At 40.0% G+C, this 23535-nt stretch overlaps 1 protein-coding gene across 5 annotated transcripts in view; it reads left to right on the top strand.

The window, feature by feature from the left end:
• The window catches only part of INPP5A (inositol polyphosphate-5-phosphatase A), a 419473-nt gene that overhangs the window by 94414 nt on the left and 301524 nt on the right, over positions 1 to 23535 (top strand). The window contains exon 1 of one of the 5 annotated variants that reach the window (XM_054034306.1): positions 3433 to 3436. The exons of the other annotated variants lie outside the window; for them this stretch is intronic. The gene's annotated coding sequence lies outside the window, so the exon portion shown is untranslated. Of the gene's footprint in view, positions 1 to 3432; positions 3437 to 23535 lie in introns of those variants that run through there. 5 annotated transcript variants of the gene reach the window in all.

The raw sequence follows: 23535 nt of genomic DNA, 5'->3' as shown, positions 1-23535 counted from the left end.
GTAAACACAAAAATAGTAAGACTCTTCCCCCCCCCATTGTATTATACTTCACTTCAGTAAATAAAAATTCCCTCAAATATTGATCATTAAATTGAACAGAATACTTTTAATATTAGTATTTTATTTTCCAAAATGATTTTTATGTGGATTAATAAAGCTGGCAGTGATTTGTAGGACTTATTCCCCCCCAATATACTTTATTTACAGAATCATCTATATATGGAAATGTGCTCTAGTGAAAAACCTGTGTTCAACAAAGTCTGATTTATTATCTATGTTGACTAGAGCAGAAGGTCTAAATATGATACAAGCAATTGCATGTGAAATGCTCAAATATTATTTAACACAACACATAACCTTCCTCCCACTACAAATCCCCAAACCTCTTGACCTTGAATGTCTTATTAATTTTAAGGATTCTTTTGTTCTCTTTGCTTTCTTAATGTAATTAATTTTATGGCTTTAAAACATTAAATGTAAACATCCTTTGTCTGGTTTAACCCCACTGCAAACTATCTTCTGTCCCAGCTCCACCGCCACAGGTTACTCAATATTAAAACTAGTCAGAACACTTTCAACTAAATAAAATGTCATCAAACTAGGCTCTTTTGTCAAAATGTGTCTGTTCTGAAGAAATTTCTGTTGGGAAAGTTTAGAGAGAGAAATTCTGAAGTCTTGTGGTTAGGGATGGCCTGGGATGGGGAAGGCCAAGTACAAGTCCCTGCTCTGTCTGATTCACAGTGATTAGAGATAAAAAACTACTCTGATTCAGGCAGAGCGAGGACTTGGAATCTGGTCTCATACATGCCAGGCCAGTGCCCTAACCCCCAGGCTATAGAGATGCAGATGTAGCTATTCAATGGACTGTTTTTGTTTTATGAGAAATGAAAACAAATGTCAAGTGTTGCTGCAAAAGTGAATAGTCATTTTCCAGACAGCTCTACTCAATATCTAGGGTTCCAGAGTGAGATGAAAGGAGAAGTAAAAAGTGGATGGGTGGGTGAGTGAAACAGAAGTCTGTTTTTCACCTGCCCCATCCCAGAAATAAAATTCTTTGCATCCAGGATAAATACTTTGGAATTATATATAACAACTGTCTTCTTTGGCAAGGTGATATGGATTCATATTTGCATCAGAATTCTTAGACCTAAAGAAAATATATAGCTATGATTTTTTATAAATATTGAAAACTTTATGAAACCTGTGTATTCTTGTCCTGTAGTTAACCTGTTTTTTCTAAGATTATCTGTAACAAAATCTAGTAAGAATACCTTTTATTTGCCTTAATATTTTTGGCATGTGTTACATAAATAACTTTGTATGAATATGTTCCACAGTTAATAATAATAAATCCCAAAACATAAAGTTTATCGCCAGACAAACTTGAGCCCTGACATTCAAGGAAAATTCAGTTTTTTATCTGATTAGAATGTAAGAACTGAAGGTTCAGTCTCTGGATTTACACTGTAAATTCTAAAATAGTCAGGTGGGTTGAGTAGTGTGTTTCTGTATCAGTAAAAACCGTAATTAAATAGCCAGAAATACAAGCTAGTACCATAATTCCCATGGTCTTTTACAGATACAGCTCTCACAAATGGCAATTATGTTTTTCCAGGGTCAACAGTATCTTGCTAAATGTATGAAAGTTATTTGAGAAATGTTTCATACTAGTAATGTTAGTCCAAAATGCTTTATTTTGATTGCTGAACATTTTGTGGAACATGTTTACTTGATTGTAATGCTTAAAGTCTGAGGGGTATAAAAATTCTCCAGTGATTGTAAGTCTAATCATCTTGATGTTTTGGAGCTTCAAGTACATAGTATTTGTGCAATGGGATTTACTGGCAAAGATCTGCAGTATTTTCAAGTTTAGAACTTTGAGGAATTCTTGCCATAGCAGTTTTTAATAAGCAATTGTAAACTGCAGTTTTTGGAATTGTTTGCTTAATGATACAGTATTTGTGAAACTTAAAACCTAAATTTCTAACCTCTTTATTACACAGCCCTGGGAGGTGGAGAAGAATACTTCCTTATGTCACTGTTGTCTCAAGAATTTTGAAAATAGCCTAAAGGAGCCAGGCACGCAGTTGCCATTGCTTTTCATTGGGAGTTGGACTTCTAACATACTTAGGCTACTTTGAAACTCCCAGTCAAGTTGCTTGAGGCCTTTCTCCAGTTTTTCATATTGTCTCCCCATACTCCACCACTCATGTTCCTCTTACACAAAAATTGCACACAGCTCGGCTTATAGAATATTTCACACATAGTGCCTGATCCTGCCAGGAGCCAAGTATCCTCATCTCCCGTTGAATTCACTTTGTACCACATTAATATGTCCGCTTTTATCCTACAACAACAATTAATCTATAGTGCTGTGTAATAAAGTCAGTCATCTGTAGGAGATGAGTCCCTAGTCACTAATCAAAATCAATAGAGTTAAAAGGTAGGTGTAGCCCACTCTGTTTGACTAATACTGCATATGATAAATTTGTCAAAATGTGAACCGGAATTTGTTGTATAATTGTACTATTATGCACAAAAGGTTATGTCTGGAAAGTGCTGAGCCTTCTCAACTTTGGGTTTCCAGGTGCTCAGCACCTTGCTTGATATGGCCCTTTGCATAAAAAAGCCTGATTGATGATATATTATTTCTGGTTCCCTTTTTGACAGTTTATTATATGCAGCCTGAGTCAAACCGAGAGGACTAGTGTTAGCTTTTAAATCTGGTGATTTTTGATTGGTGATGAGGGGATTCCTGTCCCCTATTTGACTGACTTCATTATACTGCACTGTGCAAGGCCTATTTTTGTAGATTAAACCTGACACATCAGTAGTAGAGTGAAGTGATGTAAAGATTGCTGTAAATGTTAGTATATTAATTTGGTCATTAGTTATTAAAGCAGAGATTAATGGCAAGATTATCTGAGCATCACAATCTTCTGGAGTGCCTTTTAGGGTATGTCTACACAGCAGCTAGGAGCATGCTTCCCAATGCGAGTAGACAAATACCCACTATCCTAGCCTGTGTCAGTTTACCCATAGTGGGAAGTATGCTCCCAGCTGCTTTGTAGATGTATCCTCAGGGTTTGCCATCTCAGTATTTGAGGTTACAGCTGAAGATGGGGAGAGTACTTCACCCAAAGGAAAATAGTTTTACACTTTAAAGTATCTTCACTACCTTCCCAGAGTATTAAATAACATTTCATTTCTTGAGGAGAGAGAAATTAAAAATACAGGTGAAAATATGAACTCTCTAAGCCAGCTCTCAAGTACTGTTGAGCAATGCCAAGGAAATGTATGGCATAGTTCATTTCATAAAAGCAGTGAGAAGCCCATAGCAGTTAAATATATACATGGAAATTAAGTTATTTCTGCTCCAAAAAGAATTAGATCAACATACAGTTATTAGCTTGCCTAGTAAACTGCCTTTGATGATGCTAAGGAACAATATGGTCCTACTTGTTTGGCCAAAATTAAGCAGGATCATGAATAATCAATATATGATCGTATAAGTGTGTTAGTATTGCAACTGTAGAACAACTGTTATTATATAATATATTTTATAAATATACTCAACTACTATTCTGTTAATTTACAGTATACTTTTATATATGGTTAAATATGATCACTTTTGTGAATGTAAAAATGCAGGGAAGGGCACCATTATTAGCACAATAAACCTTTTTAGAAATGTGTACTGATGGGAAGTAAATTAAATACATTTGTGATAAATCTCACTATTATTTTGCAGTTAGTAAAAAATTTCAGCCTTAATGGTACACTATTTTGTCACTCAATTTTATGTAAATACTAGACACTTCTGTAGGTATTTTATGGATAGTTTCCATAAAAACAATACTTAAAACAGTTGGGTTCTCTGTTTATCTGTAAAGTCCCATGTAGGGCACACTATTTGCAGGGGGAAATTTGGATGATCTCATAGATCTTTTATATAACTCTTGTTTTCTACGCGTGGTGAAGTTCTCATTCTTATTACAAATTATTTGCAAGAAATGGAAAACTTTAAATAAATACTATTTAAATCATGGTAGAATGCTGATTGTCCTCATGCTTTTTATTTTTTTTGCACATAACATTTGCATTCTTACATTAATGTTGCTTATAACATTTGCATTCTTTCCTGGGCTTGCATTTTTGTCAGCAAGGTGTAATGCTTATTGGAGTTTCTGACAGCGTAGTTAAAACACATGGATAGTCTTTGGCCTTCAAACTCCAGTGCCTCAGAGAGTTTAGTGGTTTTACTAAGTGTTCTGATTTGTGATGTGACTATGAAGTGTCAAGAACTGCCATCCTGATTTTGTGAGCTCTATCGATTCTATTTGAACATAGTTTAGCAGCTGCCTTTTGGTACAACTCTGAAGTTGAACGATGTGTGAAAATATCAGGTTGCAATAAGAACATAGCAAACCTTTCTAATCCTCTGAAAAAGAGGCATCTATCACACTTTTCACAGTGTACTGTAAGGAAAACTGGGTTTTGTGCAAAACCCATCTAATGAATGAAGATCCACAGTGTGACTGGTCCTTTTACTGCCTTAATTGATGTTCCATAAGGCCTTCACCTGATCTGTAAGGTCCACCTTCTCCTACAGATCCCTCTTCCAGATCTACTCTTTCTGTGACTCCTACAATATATTAGTCAACTAAATGGGTAGGGTTGAGGGGGCCAGGCATAATTCATGTGTTTATTACATAATATATAGTTACAAAATTGTATTTATTTAATAATATATCCATATAAAGATGTTTTGATTGTATCCCTCTCCTACATCCTTCATGTGTTTCATATCTTCTTATCCAATATTTGCAGGATCAAGGTATATGTGCTTATTTAGACACATGAGTAGTCCATGATTTAAAATTAAGCACATGAATAAATGTTTACAAGACTGTGACAACAGTCTTGTAAAGTGTTTTGGAGCAAGACTTTATCTTCCTTTTATGCATATAACAGTGCTTAGCATATTGTGAATGCTACTGGAGTACACACAAGAATAGTAACTGAGTTACGCGCTAATTTTAATTTGCTCCATAAATGACTTACTACCTTAATCTGAATACTGACAAAAATGCTACTCGTTCTCACCAAGAAAAAAGTGTCCTTGGCCTTATATACACACACACTTGGTGTATTTAAGGATGTTTCACCACCAATATCTGAAGAGGACTTGTTCTTTCTCCTACAATAGAACATTGTACAGGTCTTAAAGGATTATTTGGCCAAGTTTTGGTGAACAATGCTGCCTGTATTTTGCTCTTAATTCTTCATTTCAAATTCAGCATGCTAGTTGGTGTTAATGTAAGTGATTTTGTAAATCACAGGTATTCTTATCTGTAGATTACAAATGAAAATGTGAATTAAATAGTGACATTTTAGATTAAAAGCTTTGGCATCACAAAAGACCAATTTAGAGAGAGCTAGTGTGATTATTTTTTTTCACGCCCTTTCAAAGTACAGTATTTTGAGAACAATTTTCCTATAAGATTGAAAAATTCAGTAACGAGAGTCTGCTCTCAGTTATGCTTGTGCCACTCTGTTGTAAACAATAAAAGGGAACACTTATACCTGTGCAGCGTCCCTGTGAAGTTAATGTGGCTTTGTACAAAGATGAGTCCCCATGCATAAATCAAATTACATATATGTAACTTAACGCAGAATTTGGTCTCAAGTCATTGGTAAGAGATTGCTCTGATGTATACAGTAACTTCTGCTCAGCCCTTCATGATATTTTATTTATTAGACTGGACAAAAAATGCAAACATATTTTAAGCTCTTCTCTGGAAGGTACCTTGTTTGTAAAAGCTTCCAGAGATGAGGACTCCATGACCTCCCTTGGAAGTTACTTTGGAGCTTAACTGCCCTTATAGTTAGAAAGTTTTTCCTAATATCTAACTTAAATCTCCCTTGCTGCAGGTTAAGCCCATTGCTTCTTGTCCTATCTTTAGTGGACATGGAGAGCATTTGATCACTATCTTCTTTGTAACAGCCCTTCACATATTGGAAGACTGTTATCAGGTCACCCCTCAGTCTTCATTTTTTAAGACTAAACATGCCCTGGTTTTTTTCAACCTTTCTTCATAGGTTGGGTTTGCTAAACCTTTCTTCATTTTTGTTGCTCTCCTCTGGGCTCTTTCCAATTTGTCCACATCCTTCCTAAATTGTGGTGCCCTGAACTGGACACAGTATTCCAGCTGAGCCTCAGCAGTGCCAAGTACAATGCGATAATTACCTCCCATGTCTTGTATACAACACTCCTGTCAATACACCCCAGAATCATATTAACCATTTTTCAGCTGCATGACATTGTGGTATTCTAATATTCAGCCCAGACAGAATTCGAATGGATGTACCATAAACACCAAGGGTATTTTTAAAAGATTTTCAGAGTTCTGTTTTGTCTACCCTCCTATCTATGAAGAAAGTGCAAATACACTTTATTTCCACTATTTCTCAATATCACGTCTGATATCCCTTAGCCTTCCAAAACTGAGAAACAAATAATTGAAAACTACAATAAAGAAATTACAGGATCATCATGGATTCAAATTTGTGCCGAAGAGAGAGAGAATCATTTATTCTTGCTCCTTGCTAAGTATTAGTGTGTGTGGTGTTAATAATACAAGGTAATGGATTAAACTGTTTTTGCAAACACATTGGTTACTCAGAGAAGCCAATATCCTTAAATCTGGCAGTATGATTTGATTAAAATGGAAGTTAAATTGGAAACAAATTAGGATTTCACTAGGGTAGGAATAAAGTGAAGATTGATATTTTTGGATTCATATATATGTACCAATTCATAAGTCTGTTAAGTAGAATTGTGGGAAATATATATTGGCAATTATTGTATTAGAATTACATTTGGCTAGGTTTCCTTGCAGAGTTGGATTGTGGACAAAGAGGAGAATCACTGAGTTGTTGTGGTTTTATGATTTTTTTTGTAAAAAATTCTCCAGGGAAGGAGTAGGACTTCTAAAGAGAGAGTGAGCACGTGTATGTTACTGTGGATGTACACACACTGTAAACTATTATAAGCTATGTGCATTTTTAACACGTCATTTAAAATATATTTTTATGTATCAGTTTGTTAAAGGGCTATGTATAAAATAGTTTGGTATACAGTGGTGCGTAACATAGAAAATACAGAATTTAGAGAAATCACAGCAATCTGTCTATATTTGATGGCAAGAAACTCAGTGCCATAAGTAAGATAGGTTATAGAATTCCATTCAGAATAATTTTCCACACATCTAAAATAATTTCTGAAACTCTGACAAATATATTGCTTCACATTTGTGTGACCTAAAATGCAAAAATAAATAAATAAATAAAAATAAAAATTTCTAGTAAGGCAAAATCATTGGTAACTTCAGGAGGTTGGTCTTCTGTTTAAGCTTGTATAAGAGGTTTAAAAATAAAAGTTGAGTGTTACCAGAGTTGTAAAAAAACATATTTCTTCATAACAGGTAGTTTTCTGCTCTTTTGATTAGAGAACATTGGATGGCTAGGAGATGAACATGTTTGAAAAGGTATTAAACGTAAAACATTATTATTTATGTAAAAATTAGTCAAGTTAGTGTTAAGAAAGAGAATAAGATTACTATTAACGTGACTGGGAATGGATTGTTTTATTTATTTTTCTTTATGTATGTATCTTGCCTTTATTCTTGTCATTATCCTTCATTTTATCCTTATTGCAGTGCACATAACATATGGATTATGCAAGCAGCAGAGAGTGTGACAGTGGATTTTCTGACAGCTGAATATTTACATTTTTCAAATTTTTGTTGAAAAGCCGTATGCAGGGATGTTAATAACTAAAAGTTTTATACTGGGTAATTAATAGTTTTTTACTTTTTGCCAATACAGTCATCAATGAAAGAGAAAGGGGCATGAGAATGCCTTTTGCTAATTGAAAATGTAAATAAATAGCTGCACTCATACACTACAGATATTTAGTTATTTTCTTTACATTTTTGGCAAGCATAGACTATAAATAACTGTGATCTGAAAGCTTATTAGAAAGTGCTAGCTTTGTAAATCCTATAGTATATCATAGGAGGGAATTTAGTTTCAAATCCTAAGCTTACCGGTAGTTTGAAAGCTCTAAGAACATTAATTAAAAGTGATTTTTCCATGATATGTTATGTTATAGCACTAAATGCATGCTGCTAAGAACCATGGCTTGAGAATGCTATGTTTATTTACATTTGGTTTTGGTTTAGAATACTCACTGTTTGTGTGGGTTTTTGGCCAGCTGGTTGGAAATCAGTAACAACAAATCTACATCCTAATTGGCAGTAAGACGCTTGTGTCTAGTCGTTTGATCAGATGACTGCAGGTCAGGACTCAGTTTGTTTTAGTTTCACCCAGGCCACTCATATCCACACTTCCCTAGTAGTGGCACTTCTCCATGATCCACTCTACAAATTTGTAAAATGAGGATTATACAGAGGTGTTGTGAGGTTTAACTAACGTTGCAAAGCCCTTGGAGATCCTGGCTTGACAAGTGCTACAGTATATGTTCATATAAGATGGTTACAAGTCTAAAGACATTCTGACATTGGCATAGCCCTCAGAAAATTAATTTTAGCCATTGATTCAGTAGTCCATCCCTATCCTGTAAAGCATTTAAGCAAATACTTAACTGTAGGTATATGCTTAAATATCGTTGGCATCGAGAGAGAGCATGTTTTTATCTGCTGAATTAGTGTTAATAAATAGCCTGCCTTTACAATATCATTAACTAAGTTTTAAAAAACGGGGTAGGGAGGGTGATGGAAACAAAAGAATAATTGGGATTAAAGGTTAAATTGACAAAGAATTGTCTTTGCAAGAACAGAAAGCATTGTACGGAAGTTCTGAATTATAAAGGGGTTTGGTATTTGTTCTAATGCTGCAGCATTACCTTTTTTTTTTCCTGAAACAGTTTTCGCCTTTCATACTTATGAATTTTCATGCATAAATGTTCTGTGGCAAATTTATGTATCTCTGTATATGATTCATAGACTTTTCCGAAGAACTAATTGCCTATATGATTGATAGATTCCTTATAGTGGCGGTTTTTGAATTGTCCTTCATTAATTGCAAGTAAGGCTTCAGATTTTCAGTTTTAATAGACAAGACACTGATAAAAGTGTAAGGTAAAAAAAGAAGAAAAGAAAATGAAAGAAACAGGTGTTTTTCTAGTGTTTATTGGATAAATATTTTGAATATATAGTTTATTGGATAGATATTTTGTATCTAAAGGTCTGTCTACATGGAGCAGTATGTGGAATATAGAGGTGTGGTATTTTTTAAGCATACAAACATGTTGTTGTGCATTCGTTGGCCCATGTTGATCCAGTTGGTTCCCTAACACACTTTAGCATAGTTCTGTTTGAAACAGTATAATGCTAAAGTGCACTGGGGAACATTACAAAGAATTTACTTATTACAGTATATACACCTGCTTTTTGTACATCTACATAAAACTCAATAAATGTTAAAAGTAAACCCCAAAAAATGAACCCTGAAAAACAGAAGCCTCACATGCAAGGACTATATACCTGCTGATTTAGGTCAATGGTATAAAGCTTGTCATATAAACTGTAAGTTTCTATCGCTATTTTTTCTTTGAATAATGTCTTTGGGCAGACTTCGTTCCTTTACATGACAACGCAATTCACAAGGGCCTTGTGAATATTCAAATGCAAAGCTAGGATAGAGTTGCTGTTCACAGTAGTGGTAAAGAAAACTCTTAATGCTCTTAGAAAGTTAGGGTTACCATATTTCAGCAAGCAAAAAAGAGGACGGGAGGAGCCCCGCCCCCATCCTGTCCTAGCCCCACCCCTGCCCCTCCCACTTCCCGCCCCCCTCAGAACCCCCAACCCTCCCCCCGCTCCTTGTCCTCTGACTGCCCCCTCCTGAGACCCCGACCCTGACTGCCCCCCAGGACTCCACCCCCTACCTAAACCTCCCTGTTCCTTGTCCCCTAACTGCCCCGTCCTGAGACCCTCCCCCCATCCTAACTGGCCCCCTAGGACCCTACCCCCTACCTGTACCCTGACTGCCCCAACCCTTATCCACACCCCCACCCCCAGACAGACCCCTGGGACTCCCACGCCCCATCCAACCACGCACCACCCCCTGACAACCCCCCCCCCAGAACTCCCGACCCATCTAAACCCCTCTGCTCCTTGTCCCCTGACTGCTCCGATCCCTCTCCCCACCCCTGCCAGCCCCATCCAGAACTCCCAAACACCCCCCCTGCTCCTTGTCCCCTGACTGCCCCCTTCTGGGACCCCTGCTCCTAACTGCCCTCCAGAACCCCACCCCCTACCTAAGCCTCCCTGTTCCTTGTCCCCTGACTGCCCCCTTCTGGGACCCCTGCTCCTAACTGCCCTCCAGAACCCCACCCCCTACCTAAGCCTCCCTGTTCCTTGTCCCCTGACTGCCCCCTTCTGGGACCCCTGCTCCTAACTGCCCTCCAGAACCCCACCCCCTACCTGTACCCTGACTGCCCAAAACGTTATCCACCTCCCCCCCCAAAAGCTCCCCCCGAACTCCCGACCCCCCCGTCTCTTGACTGCTCCCTCCAGAACCTCCCTGCCCCTTCTCCGACCCCCTGGCCCCCTTACCCTGCCGCTCAGACCAGCGTGCAGGGGAGGAGGAGCGGGGAGGAGCTCCAGACTGCCGGCTGGTGATCTGCGAATACAGGGAGGGAGTGCTCTCAGCTGCAGGGGAGAGGAGGGGGAAGCGGAGGAGGGGCTCTCTCTGGCTGTCGGAGCCCCATGTAAGTGGCACCATCCGGCCGGCTGCCCTGTAAGCCGTGCGCTCTGCATGGGGGGGGAGGAAAGTCCGGACATTTACAAATTCCCCCCCGGACGCTATTTTTAGCTCAAAAAGCCGGACATGTCCGGGGGAATCTGGATGAATGGTAACCCTAAGAAAGTGCAGTATTTTACTGTTGCTTCCTTTTAAAATACCTGTATTTTAGCCTTTTCTTGTTTTCGCCTTTCCATGCTAGAGTCTCCTGACTAATCTGAGAGGGGGAGGTGTATTGCTGTTACTCTATTCTCTTTGCCAGCCTGTTGACTGCTGCAAAGTGTTTTTTTTTCTTCTACTCCTTTCCCAGTCTCCATTTTTAAGTGGTGATCCTCTTGTGAGTAGCTCCAGTGTCTGATGATCCTACTATTTGTTTCTATCTCCAAGCTGTAGCAAAGTAAAACTGACCTTATTCTTACCAGTTTCACTACTGTTCACAGGGTATGATAGCAGCAGTGGAAAATGACATGACTGTTCAGTATCTAAGCTGCAGTTTGGGAAAGCTGTGAGCAGCAGAGGAACTGAATTGATTTATAGTCTGTTTACATTTGGAAAGTTATCTTTGCAAACATAATGGCTAGAAACCTAGTGGTTATTTTTAAATGAAAGCTCAGATTCTGCAGAAGTTAATATACTTATGTAGAAAAGCTTCCCATAGACCTTTGAGTATATTTTTCTCTCTTTTAACCTTACTGTTTTGTCTCCATTCACTTTGAAATCTGGCTCACAAACACTTGAACATAGTGCACAGGTTATCATCCTTTTGTTTGTCAACTGTTACTGTAAAGTTGGTACAAAATGCCATGTTAATTACTGCTATTTGTTGTGGACTTTTCTTTATCATGATTTGTATTGATTAATATTTAAAGAGCAACAATGAGAGCACAAGGTCATTGTGAGGTAAGTCTGAATTTTTTAAAATCAAATATATCCTGTAATAAAAATTTTAAGGAATTTCAAACAAAGTTTTAAAGATACTAGATGATTAAAACCTTATTAGTTTTAGTAAAGTCATAACCGTAATGATCACATTTATGTTCCTAATAACCAGTTTTTGGTAACTATGGTGAAGCAAAATTTGACAGGAGGGTTTTTTAATATAAATAGTGTCAAATTAGCAAATATAGCCCCAAAAAAGCTAAAATTTACTATTTTGAAATGTTGAAAATTGGTTGTGAATGGAAACAGTATGATCTAAAGATGTACCTTAGTACCTGGGAGCTCATCCTTAGGACATAAGGCTTTAACGGGGCTAATTTTATTGTTGTATAATTCCAGGAGAACTTTGAGTACCAGTGGCAGTTAACCTCACCAAAACAGGACTTGGGTAATCCTTTAACTCGTATAGGATGCTCAGAAATATTTTAAGAGGCCAACACATAAGCACAAAAAATAATTCTGACCTTCTCTTCAAACACCACATATAGTCATACTGTCCCTTCTCATCCATGCTCATTCTCAGGCCTTGTCTACTGGGGGAGGTTGATCTAAGTTATGCAGCTTCAGCTATGTTCTTAGATCTACCCACTGCAGGGTCCACACTACGCGATGTCAACTGGAGACACTCTCCCGTCGACTCCCCTTGTGCTTCTTGTTCAGGTGGAGTACAGGAGTTGACGGGAGAGCAATCGGCGGCCAATTTAGCGGGTCTTCACTAGATCTGCTAAATCGATAGCCGATGCATTGATCGTCGCACGTGGAACCCCTGGTAAGTGTAGACAAGCCCTCAGGCTGGCTCTCAGTGAGTTTTTACACACTGATTCAAGACTTTATTTTTACTACTTAAAAAATTAAGCTATTATTTAGCTAAAAATAAACTCCACAAACCAGAATTTGTCTACTATAGTTTACCTACTTCCCTTCATTCACCACTGGATGAAACTGAACAAAATATTCCAGGCTGTTAATTGGGGACTCCTTTCCTATCTTATTTTTTCAACTTGATTCTTTCTCCAGCATTTTTAAAAAAAGTTGTCTTGTATCTTCTCTGATTATATGCTTTTGCAGATTATTTTGTTCACTTTCTCTTGGCTGTTATATTAGCTTTTCTAATAAATAAAGGGGAGTAATGGGAAGAAGAGACGCTACTTGTATGGTCATTTTGAAAAGCTGTTTGTTTTTAAGACCTTACCAACTCATGTGGTATCCATGTGTCTGCAAGCTTAGTGCTTTCTTTATGATCCTGACCAATACTGTAACCAGCATGACATAAATAGACTTCAAGTGGAAACTCAGCATAAAAAGAGCCAGTTTTGGTGGAACTCAGAATTCCAGGAAAAGGTCAAAATGGTATTTAATTGAAGGGAGCTGTGATGCGCCATGCGTATATCCTGTTATTTTAACAAAGATTCCACATGATTTTAGAGTTTAAAAAATAACAGTTGCATCTGGTGGAAGGTGTCTATTTGTGGTTCTGCTTGGTCAAAAATTGCACAATACTGGGTGGAACTATAATATAAAAATGAAGATATAATCTAAGAATGCTCCTTTACTGCTTAATTTAAGGTGTTACATTTAAAATTTGTTTGTGGTATTTATACACAGCACTTAGTAAAGGCAGACCTCCACTTCAGCTGTGTGAGCTAAGGGAGATATTTTGCCTTAGTTCATTGAGTCCACCAAAATATTTGGGTCTGCATTTATTAAACTTGACTTATATAGCACCCTAGGTAGACACAGTGCTTTACAAACACACTGTAAATAAAGGCATGTTGTGCCGGAGCAATTTATACAATCTAAGAAGACACAAATCTATGTAAGACAATAATTCAGGCACATGTGTCTGTTGGATATGGGGATTTATTGATGAGATAACGAAGATAGGAAGTATTCCTGGAGGAAGAAGGTTTTAATGGAAGGATCTGAAGAAGAGAAAAGGTGCTAGATGGACAAAAATAAGAATGTTCCATTCATAGGATGCAGCAAGATGTCTCATGTGAAGCTAAGAGTGGGAGGAGGATCGGGAGTGTCAGATGTTTTAGAGGGAATGAGATCAGCAATGTAGCTGAGGCAAGATTAGGTGGGATGAGGAGGTTGTCTGACCACAGACAGTTCAGGAAGCTAAGTATGTGAGGTGGTCTGGATACTGTGAGTAGAGTGATGGGAGAGGAAGAGGACTCTAGCAGGGGCATTTTTGATGGATTAGAAGGGAAAGAAATGATAAGCAGGGAAAGCCAGTGTGGAGAGGATTACCATAGTGAAATGTGAGAGATGTATGGAAAATTATTTTAGCAGTGGAGAGAGTGAGGAAAGGGTGGTGATTTTTGGTCATTTTACAGAGGAAGAAATGATAGGATGTAATAAGAGACAATATGGAGAAAGTTTAGAAATTAGGGAGAGTAGGTGAAAAGCCAAAGGTGACCCCAGTAGTGAGCCTGGGAGACATGAAACAAAGTGTAGTTTTTCCTGGAGATATAGCAGGAAGAGGAATAAGGAAGAAAGATAAGTTTTTGAAAGACTTGAGATGGTGGATCAACATCCAAGATGAGATGTATAAAGTGCATTTGGAGATGTGAGAATGGACTGAGAGGAGAAGGAAGTAGGGAGGTAGAATAGGGAGTCATCCATACAAAGGGGATGATGGAAATAGCAGGAGTGGATGGGGTCATCCAGAAAAAGGAGAGTTAGAGGACTAAACCATGAGACATTCCAACAGCCGGGAAAGGAAGATGAGGAACCACTGTAGGAGATACTAAAGGAATAGTCACCAAGATAGGGTGAGAAACAAGAGAACACAAAATCAGCGAAGTAGAGAAGAGGAAAGAGTAATCGACAGTAATAAAAACAGACCTTCCTCATTGATTGTAATAAGTGACTTTGGTCAGGGTGGTTTCAGAGTCCAGGTAGCTTAAGCAGACAACAAGCTAAAGAATTTTGAAAACATGTTCCAGTATTGGAGTTCTCACTAGTGATTTGTCCACTACTGTTGTCACTTCCTCAGGCCTGCCCTATTTCCTTGGGAACTAAGAAAGGAATTAATCTGGAGGTTCTAAAGCTATGCACAAGACCTCATAATTTTTTTTTCTAGAGGATTGTCTTCATCTACTCTTTGTCGTCTGTTCCAGGAAATCGCAGTTGAGAACAAGAGTCAATTGAAAATTTTCCACCTCTTACTTTTGGTCTGTGTTGTAATCATTTAAGACACTTTAACCAAAATTAAAGCCAGCAGTTAGACCTCTTGTTGGTTCAATGTTCAACTCTCATTTCCCATTAACTATATTGTCTTCCTGCTGCCATCTGGTGAAAAAAATTAGGGACAACAGCTGGTGAATTCTTTACTTGATTTGCGTTCTTGGGAATAATGTTCTTTGTAGTGACATGAGCATGAGTGATGAGCCAATATGTTTGTAGTTGTAAGGTGACTACCCAGCAATTAAAATATTTTAGACATTTTCTGTTTCTAATTAGTACTTCTAGTTTTATAGTTTATAATCGTAATGAGCTGCTGAGAAGAGAAGGGTTGGGATCAGGAAAGATTTCTACAGTCTTTTAATGTTTTAGTTTCAGCTTTTTTAGCAAAGGGTTAGGGATCTATATTTAGTGTAGAGCTGCCTTAATATAAGACTTTTTAAATCTCCATTGTTGTTTAGCTTAAAAGGACACTATGAATTCACTGTTTTTAAAATAATGTACACTATATCATCCAAGTGTCTTTCTGTATACTTTTTTCCTCTTTCTCTCTGAAAGACGGAATGAATTTTGAGATTTGATTTGGCAAATAAACATCCCTTGTTGGTATTTTGAAGATCCCTGTAAATCTCAGCCTGGAATTTATGTACGTGTTTGTGGAATATGCTCACAGAAGCATCACTCAGGGGCACTCCAGAATTGGGCTACTTTCAGCTTACCTAGAATAGTAACAGTAGTTTCCAGGAAAGCTAAGGAGGATAAGGAGAACTTTGTACCTGAAGCAGCTCATCCTCACAGGGGAATGAGTTGGTCCAGGATGACATCCACTATGCCAATGGCAGTAGAACCGTAAAGAGAACACCTGGACTTCAGCTGGAAGGGTACTTCCCAGTGTGGGTAGACAGACACACTAGCTCTGCTCAAACTAGCAAGCCAAAAATAGCAGTGTAGCCAAGAGTGGCACAGGTGGCTAGTCAAGCTAACCATCTGAGTACAAACCCACCTGATCCCCCCCCCCCCCCGGGTACACACTCGGGTGACTAACCTGAGCTGCTGCTGGTGCTGCCCCCAGCTACGCTGTTGTTTTTAGTACGCTAGCTTGAACAGAACTAGTGTGTGTCTGTCTACTCAAGCTGGGAAGCGTGCTCCCAGCTGCAATGTAGACATAACCACAGAAAGTAGTACTAACACAAGATGTGGTGGTTGATTTAAGGAGGGGGGTCAGACAGTGTGGTGCAAAAGGGAGTCCACAAAAACAGGACACACATTTTTTAGAGTACATCTACACTGCAGCTGGGAGCATGCTTCTTTACTTGGGTAGGCAGAAGCCTAGCTCACTAAAAATAGCATGAGGGTAGCATGAGCTTACCCAATCTGTAAAAGTCCTTGTCCCCCTGTTTTCACTGGTGTCAGCTTGAACAGCTTTCTACATTAGAACAGCTTTCCCCTGCACTCTTTTGATTAATACAGGTAAACATGGATCTTGCTCCAAGAGCTGCCTGGCCCACTGACCACACCTGCGTGCTGATCAATGTGTGGTTGGAGAACACTGTCCTCCATGACTTCTCCTGAAGTGGCAGGAACATATATCTTTACCAGGAAACTTCACAGAGGCTGGAGCATGTGGGTATTTGCTGGACTCTGATCCAGTGCTAGGAATGCATCAAGCACTCGAGGCTACTATTCAGGCAGGCAAAAGACTCCAGCAGTCGCTCCAGGAGAGCTCATTGTACATGACCCTCTGTGACGAACTGGACCAGATGCTATCAAGGGCTCTCAGCACAGAACCTCGAGTGGCTCAGAACTTCCTCCTCAACCCTGCTGGCCTCATCATCTGACAGGATGCTGATGAGACCCAGGGCAAGGAGGCAGCAGGGCACTGCAGAGGACGCCCTAGAGGACAAGGAGTATGTGGATTCTGCAACTCTACCTGGAGAAATGTTTGGAAAGCCCTTTCAGTGAGCTTCAGGAGGACCCTGAGCTGGACAGGAACCAGAACCAGAGGCTGGTAAGTGGTAATGGATCTCTACCTTCCCTGACAGTACTCCCTCCCTCTTGCTACATTTCCCTCTCCCTCCTGGCCCTTCAACCCATAAATGGCCCCGAGAAAGACACGGCTATAAATCAACAATTTTATTGATTTCTAGTGAACCTCTGTTACGCATTTGGCAGAAGCTATGTCTGAGAAACAGATTATTAACAAAAATAATTGTGCCCCACTGTCTGTGCATTTCTCAGCCAGCATGCAGGCAGTGATGATCTGGAGCCTCACACCGGGAAGCCGATTTAGAAAGGTCCCAGTTGGGGATGGTACAGTTGTAGAAAGCTTTATAGCTGTTTGTCTAACATTAATGACAGCTGTCTTTTGTCCCTTGGAAGAGTACATAATTTCAGTGCTTCTTCCCACCCCCTGATCTTACCATTCCCTTGCAAACAGGAGCAGCATGGAACTGTGTGTGTGTGTGTGGGGGGGGGGGTAGGTCCAGGAAAGGGAAGGGAAGACTATAGTTGTCTGAGGGAAAAGTTAGTCATAACAGTCTTTTTCTCCCTTGAAAGATTACAAATTTTTTACCATCCTTGTCTCTGTTGCCTGGCGTGGTTGCACCGAGTCATGCTGCACTTCCCTGGGGGAAACAGGTGGTAGAACGATCTGGTCTGGCGGTTGGATAAGCAGAATGTGATGTCCCTTTGCTGTAGACAGCTGAGGAGCTTGTGGTGCTGATCTGAAACTTCGGGGAACCCAATGAAGTTGTTTTGTTTCTCTGTGACATGGACTAATTGGCAGAAGTGTTAAATGACTGTGTTTCATTTTCTCAGTAGCAATTGGAAGTCTAACATAACGAATGACAGTGAAAATGAGGTAGGATTAAGGCTAAAATAGGGAAAGAATTTGTTAAAAATTACTTATACAAGTTAGATGTCTTCAAGTCACCAGGGCCTGATGAAATACATCATAGAATACTCAAGGAGCGGACTGAGGAGGTATTTGAGCCATTAGTGATTATGTACAAAAAGTCATGGAAGATGGGAGAGATTCCAGAGGACTGGAACAGGGCAAATATGTCCATCTATAAACAGGAAATAAGGACAACCTGGAGAATTACAGACGAGTCAGCTTAACTTCAGTACCCGAAAAGATAACGGAGCAAATAATTAACCAATCGATTTGCAAACACCTAGAAGATAATAAGGTGATAAATAACAGTCAGCATGGATTTGTGAAGAACAAATTGTGTCAAACCAACCTAATAGCTTTCTTTGACTGGGTAATAAGCCTTGTTGATAGGGGGAAGCCGTAGAAGTGGTATATCTTGATTTTAGTTAGGGTTTTGATACTCTTACATTACCTTCTCATAAACAAATTAGGGAAATATATCCTAGATGGAGCTACTATAAGGCGAGTGTATAATGTGTTGGAAAACCATTCCCAAAGAGTAGATATCAGTGGTTAGCAGTCAAGCTAGAAGGGCATATTGAGTGGGGTCCTGCAGGGATCAGTTCTGGGTATGTACTGTTCAATATTGTCATCAATGATTTTAGATAACGGCATAGAGAGTACACTTATAAAGTTTGTGGATGATACCAAGCTTGGAGGGGTTGTGAGTGCTTTGAAGGATAGGATTAAAATTCAAAATGATCTAGACAAACTGGAGAAATGGTGTGAAGTAAATAGGGTGAAATTCAGTAGGACAAATGCAAAGTACTCTGCTTAGGAAGAAACAATCAGTTTACATATACAAAATAGGAAATGACTGCCTAGGAAGGAGTGCTGCAAAAAGGGATCTGGGGGTCATAGTGGATCACCAGCTAAATATGAGGCAACAGTGTAACACTATTGCAAAAAAAAGCAAATATCATTCTGGGCTATATTAGCAGGAGTGTTGTAAGCAAGACATGAGAAGTAATTCTTCACTCTACTCCACGATAATTAGGCCTCAACTGGAGTATTGTGTCCAGTTCTGGGCACCACATTTCAGGAAAGATAAGGACAAACTGGAGAAAGTACAGAGAAGAGCAACAAAAATGATCAAAGGTCTAGAAAACATGACCAATGAGGGAAGATTAAAAAAATTGTGTTTAGTTTTCTCTTCTCCAGCAGGGGACATGATAACAGTTCTCAAATACATAAAAGGTTGTTACAAGGAGGAGGGAGAAAAATTATTCTCCTTAACCTCTGAGGATAGGACAAGAAGCAATGGGTTTAAATTGCGGCAAGGCGGTTTAGATGGACATTAGAAAAAACTTCCTAAATGTCAGGGTGGTTAAGCCCTGGAATAAATTGTCTGGGGAGGTTGTGGAATCATCATCATTGGTGATCTTTAAGAGCAGGTTAGACAAAGACCTTTCAGGGATGGTCTAGATAATACTTAGTCCTGCCATGAGTGCAGGGGATTGGACTAGATGATCTCTTGAGGTCCCTTCCAATCCTACCTTTATATGACTCTGATTCTATCTTTGCGTGCCCATTTTTCCATTGTTAGGAAGGCAGAAGGACAGGATTAGACAATGGTGATGGTGGGGTGGGTGGTTTTTGTGGTTTGCATCTCCCTTTGAATGAAAATACCATACTGTAGCTGAGAATATAGTCAATTTCCAGTTGAATTGCCTCCCAATCCTGTAAACATATTTCCGGTGTAGAAAATCTAGCTAGGTCTTGAAGTTCAATGGTAGTGCAAATCTGCTTGGTCCACCTACATAGCCGACCAGACCTCTCCATTCAGCAAAACATAGGGGGCTGACAATTAGTAGAAACAACTCTCTCGCATAGATTGCCAGATCTCCTTCATAGGACTGGAAAGCCATGTTCCTTTTCTATTCTGGTGCCTTGAAACCCACTATTTTCTCCAAATGTTCACCAGCCTTTAAAGAAGAAATTGCAGGCTGTTAACATAGTCTTTGGAAGGAACTGCAACCACCACTCCCTCTAGAGATATTTATGAACATTTTATTTTTTTAAAAAGTTAGTACGTCTTACCCTTAGTAGCCTCTGCGCTGTTCTCAGGGGCTGCAAAAGTTGTCTGAGAACTAAGGGTAGTCTAACAGTTGCAATCCTGGAATGTGGCCTTCTACAGCAAAGTTATGTTCTGTGGGGGGATTTCTTATTTTTGTACAAAGGAAAAAAAACATAATGCTACCATTGTCTTTGAATTGGCAGGGCCTTTGGCTCCTGAGAAGGAAACCATTCTACCAGGAGGGCAGGAGCAATGCCCCAGAGACAGCAGAGGCAGATGATGAAGGATCCTGGAGGACTTGCTCATTGGGATGGACAGCAAGAAGCAGCAGCAGTTAGGAACACAAACGGCACAGGAGGTCGCACAGATGAACTGGTTCATGGCACAGGAGGCATGCTGTGGGGAACAGAAGCATTTCCTAATGGAGAAACTGATAGAATTGAAGATGGGGGGCGGGGGGGGGAAGGTCCATCTGCTTCCATGACTACTGCCACCACTTCCACCTCCTCCAGCTATCCCCCAGGGTGCTGCTGAGATAGAGGACCCAACCCCCCACTTCCCCGAGTGACTGAGAGGAATCTGCAGGACTCTCAGGATCAGACCAGCACCCAAAACCTCTTGCAAGAGACACCCCTGAGCATCCAGAAGGAGGAAGCTAGCCCTGTGAGAGTGCCTGAAGTCCACCACGTGCCTCCCTCCCTAACTCCATGCAAGAGACATTCCTTTTTGTCCCCAAGAACAATTTCCCTCTCATCATTCCCCCCTTGTCAGTGGAAGGGCCATGAGACATTATCATTTGACCATTGTTCATGGAATCAGTCCTGTTATGTTTGGTTGGTTTCCATCTTTTTAAAAATATTTAAATTACATGTTCAATATAATACATTTATTAAATGTTATCGTTTCTCTGACTTGTGTGTAGACCCTCTTTCCTAAGTATGATGCACGTAGGATGTTTTCAGGTTTGGGACTGGGGCCCACGATTCACAGCACATGAAGTGGAATGGTGTAATTGTCTGGGGCCATCATACTGCAGACACTTTTTCTGTCTGACTCACACCTACAACCTCTCCGCACCCTATATCCAAAGTTCCAAGGCTACATGGGAGGGAGGGGGAAAGTACAGTTAGTGTTACATGCTTACAGAAAGCACCTCTAGTTCTAAACGCAGCAGAACTAACAGAAAATGGGTAGATAGATATTTTTATTTCTTGGTTCACATGCAGGAAAAATGAAGCACAATTCAAATAACAAAACAGGTGACTGTCACTACCCAATGATTAAATGGCCATCTCTCCCCCTCGCTCCCCCCCTCGACCAGTTTCAACTTAATAGAAATTAATTAGTGCTCCATAACAACTTCTAAGTATAGTTAGTACTGCTGATGAAGAATGGTTAAAAAATTGAGTGCTCCTGATAACACAAGTAAACAAGTGTGAACAGTTAAGACAAAAGCATTGCACAATGACAGGATTGCAACTTGGCTGCCACCCTCCAAAGCACATGCTTCACCCAAAGGTGTTAACCCAGTGGAGGTGCCCTGTTGTAATTGTCTAGAATGTATGAATTGTCACAGGAATGAATGGCTAATGACCTTCAGTTATAGGGGGGGAACCTCATAAAGTATGTAGCCCAACATGTAAGTGCCAGTGTTCCCTCTCATGCTTTTCTGGAAGCTGCACAGAAGTTGTCCCTCGGCACAGATAGATGTCATTCTCCGCCTCCTTGCTGTGCCAAGGTACGTGCACATGTGGTATCCCTGATTTCACTTACCTGCTGGGAACTGGGAACAGTGTGAATGTTGGATCCAGATGCCTGGATAGAGTTTGTAAACCAGACTTGTCCTGAGCCCTCTTAGTATGGATGTGCTCCCCTTTATTTCCATGAATGTTATGGCATCCAGACAGGTGTGTAGGCAGCACCAACAAGATTTCAGCCTACCACATGCACACTCCATAACCCTTCTGCAGCTACAGATGGAATTGCCAATTTTGGGTGGGCATGTTCCTGGAGGTTTCATCACAGGACATAATCTTTAATTAAAGATTAATCTTTAATTTCTGGAGACAGGAGAATCTTGGAGGGTTGGTGACCCTACCTATAGAAGCTGTTCCTGAGTCCCTTTTTCCATCGATGTTTGTGTATAGTTTCATGAGCCAAATTAGGACGTGGGGTCTCCCAAAATAACTGTTGGCACCAACACACCATAGAGACCTATGGGGGAAGAAAGGACTTTATTCCCCAGAAGCAAGTACAATCCTGATCTCCTCAGCACCCTGGCATCATGAATCAGTGCTTCCCACGTTGGTATTCATGACTCTGCCTCTGTGGTCCACTAAGCCTTGCAGAATGAGCGAATAGTAATTTTTTCAGTTCACATATTCACTTGCTCCTTTTGGTAAGCAAAGTGTTGGGATATGGGTACCACTGATGGCCCCTGCACAGTTTTGGAAACCCCCATCCTGTCAAATCAGCTATTATTTCTGGAACTTTTCTAATGGCAACCACCTGTGGTTAGATCACATTGTTAATTGCTTCGCAAACCTGCACAACCCCAACCCCAACAGCGGACTTTCCAATCCCAAAGTGGTTTGCAATGGACTTACAATCTGATGTTCCCAGCTTCCACAGGGTAATAGCCACTTGCCTCTGCACCAGTATGGAATCCCTGTGCAGGCTTGTTAGACAGCTCCATGAATGTCTGTTTCCATATTCAGAAATTCTGAAGCCACTGATGGTTATCCCAGGTTACCAAAATGATTTGATCGCACTGCTCCATGCTGGTTCTCCTGTCCTAGAAGTGATGGCCCACCTAGGGGCATATTGTGGCAATAGCAGTATTCACCATATCTGTACCGTGGTAGCTAAATGAATTGTCCTTCATCTTCAAGGTCAGTCATCTTCGTTGTGTCAGAAAGTTCTGCACAGATGCCATCAGCATCTTGCCCATTGCCTACTCCACTAAATAAACAAACATTTGTCCTGTAATAAGGAGCAGGAACAGAACCATGGCATCATCCCATTGCTCCATGTGTTCCACTCAGTGTGGCAAGTGGGGTGATATCATCAGGAACTGCCATTGGCATATGTATGAAGCCTAGGCAGGGGACAATAGCAACAGCACACAGCAAAGTCATTCCTAGAATATCTCCCTGTGACACTCAGAACCCGGGGCTACCAGTGGTAGTGCTAATGTTGTGTAACAATGGTGGCAGTGTGCACATGGGTACACTCATGTACATGGCATTATGCCCATGTCCAGCACAGGATATGTGGACACTTGGTGTGGGTATGGGGAACATGCATGTGCATGTACACAATCCAAGTCACTGGATATGTGTGCCAGGGCAGATATAGCCTATGTGGAAAGAAATTTCATTTTTAATTATGCTCCATTGATTGAGGGTATAATTTAGTATTATGTGCCATTCTTAATCCACATGAAATGCCATCTTATCTCTGTGCAAATCTCCTATTAATATCATAAGTAAAATATGCCTTTATATGATAGTCAATCTTTCAGTTATCATAATCAGTACCTTGTCGTAATTCAGCATCACTTATTTATTAAATGTTAATTGCTTTATCTTTACATCTTGAAGACTAGGTTTTGACCTCAAATCACAGC

Source organism: Malaclemys terrapin, chromosome 7, assembly GCF_027887155.1.
Source record: "Malaclemys terrapin pileata isolate rMalTer1 chromosome 7, rMalTer1.hap1, whole genome shotgun sequence".
In the NCBI taxonomy this organism is placed as follows: Eukaryota; Metazoa; Chordata; order Testudines; family Emydidae; genus Malaclemys; species Malaclemys terrapin.
The sequence above is the reverse complement of the archived record's forward strand: the minus strand, read 5'-3'. Positions and strand labels throughout refer to the sequence as shown.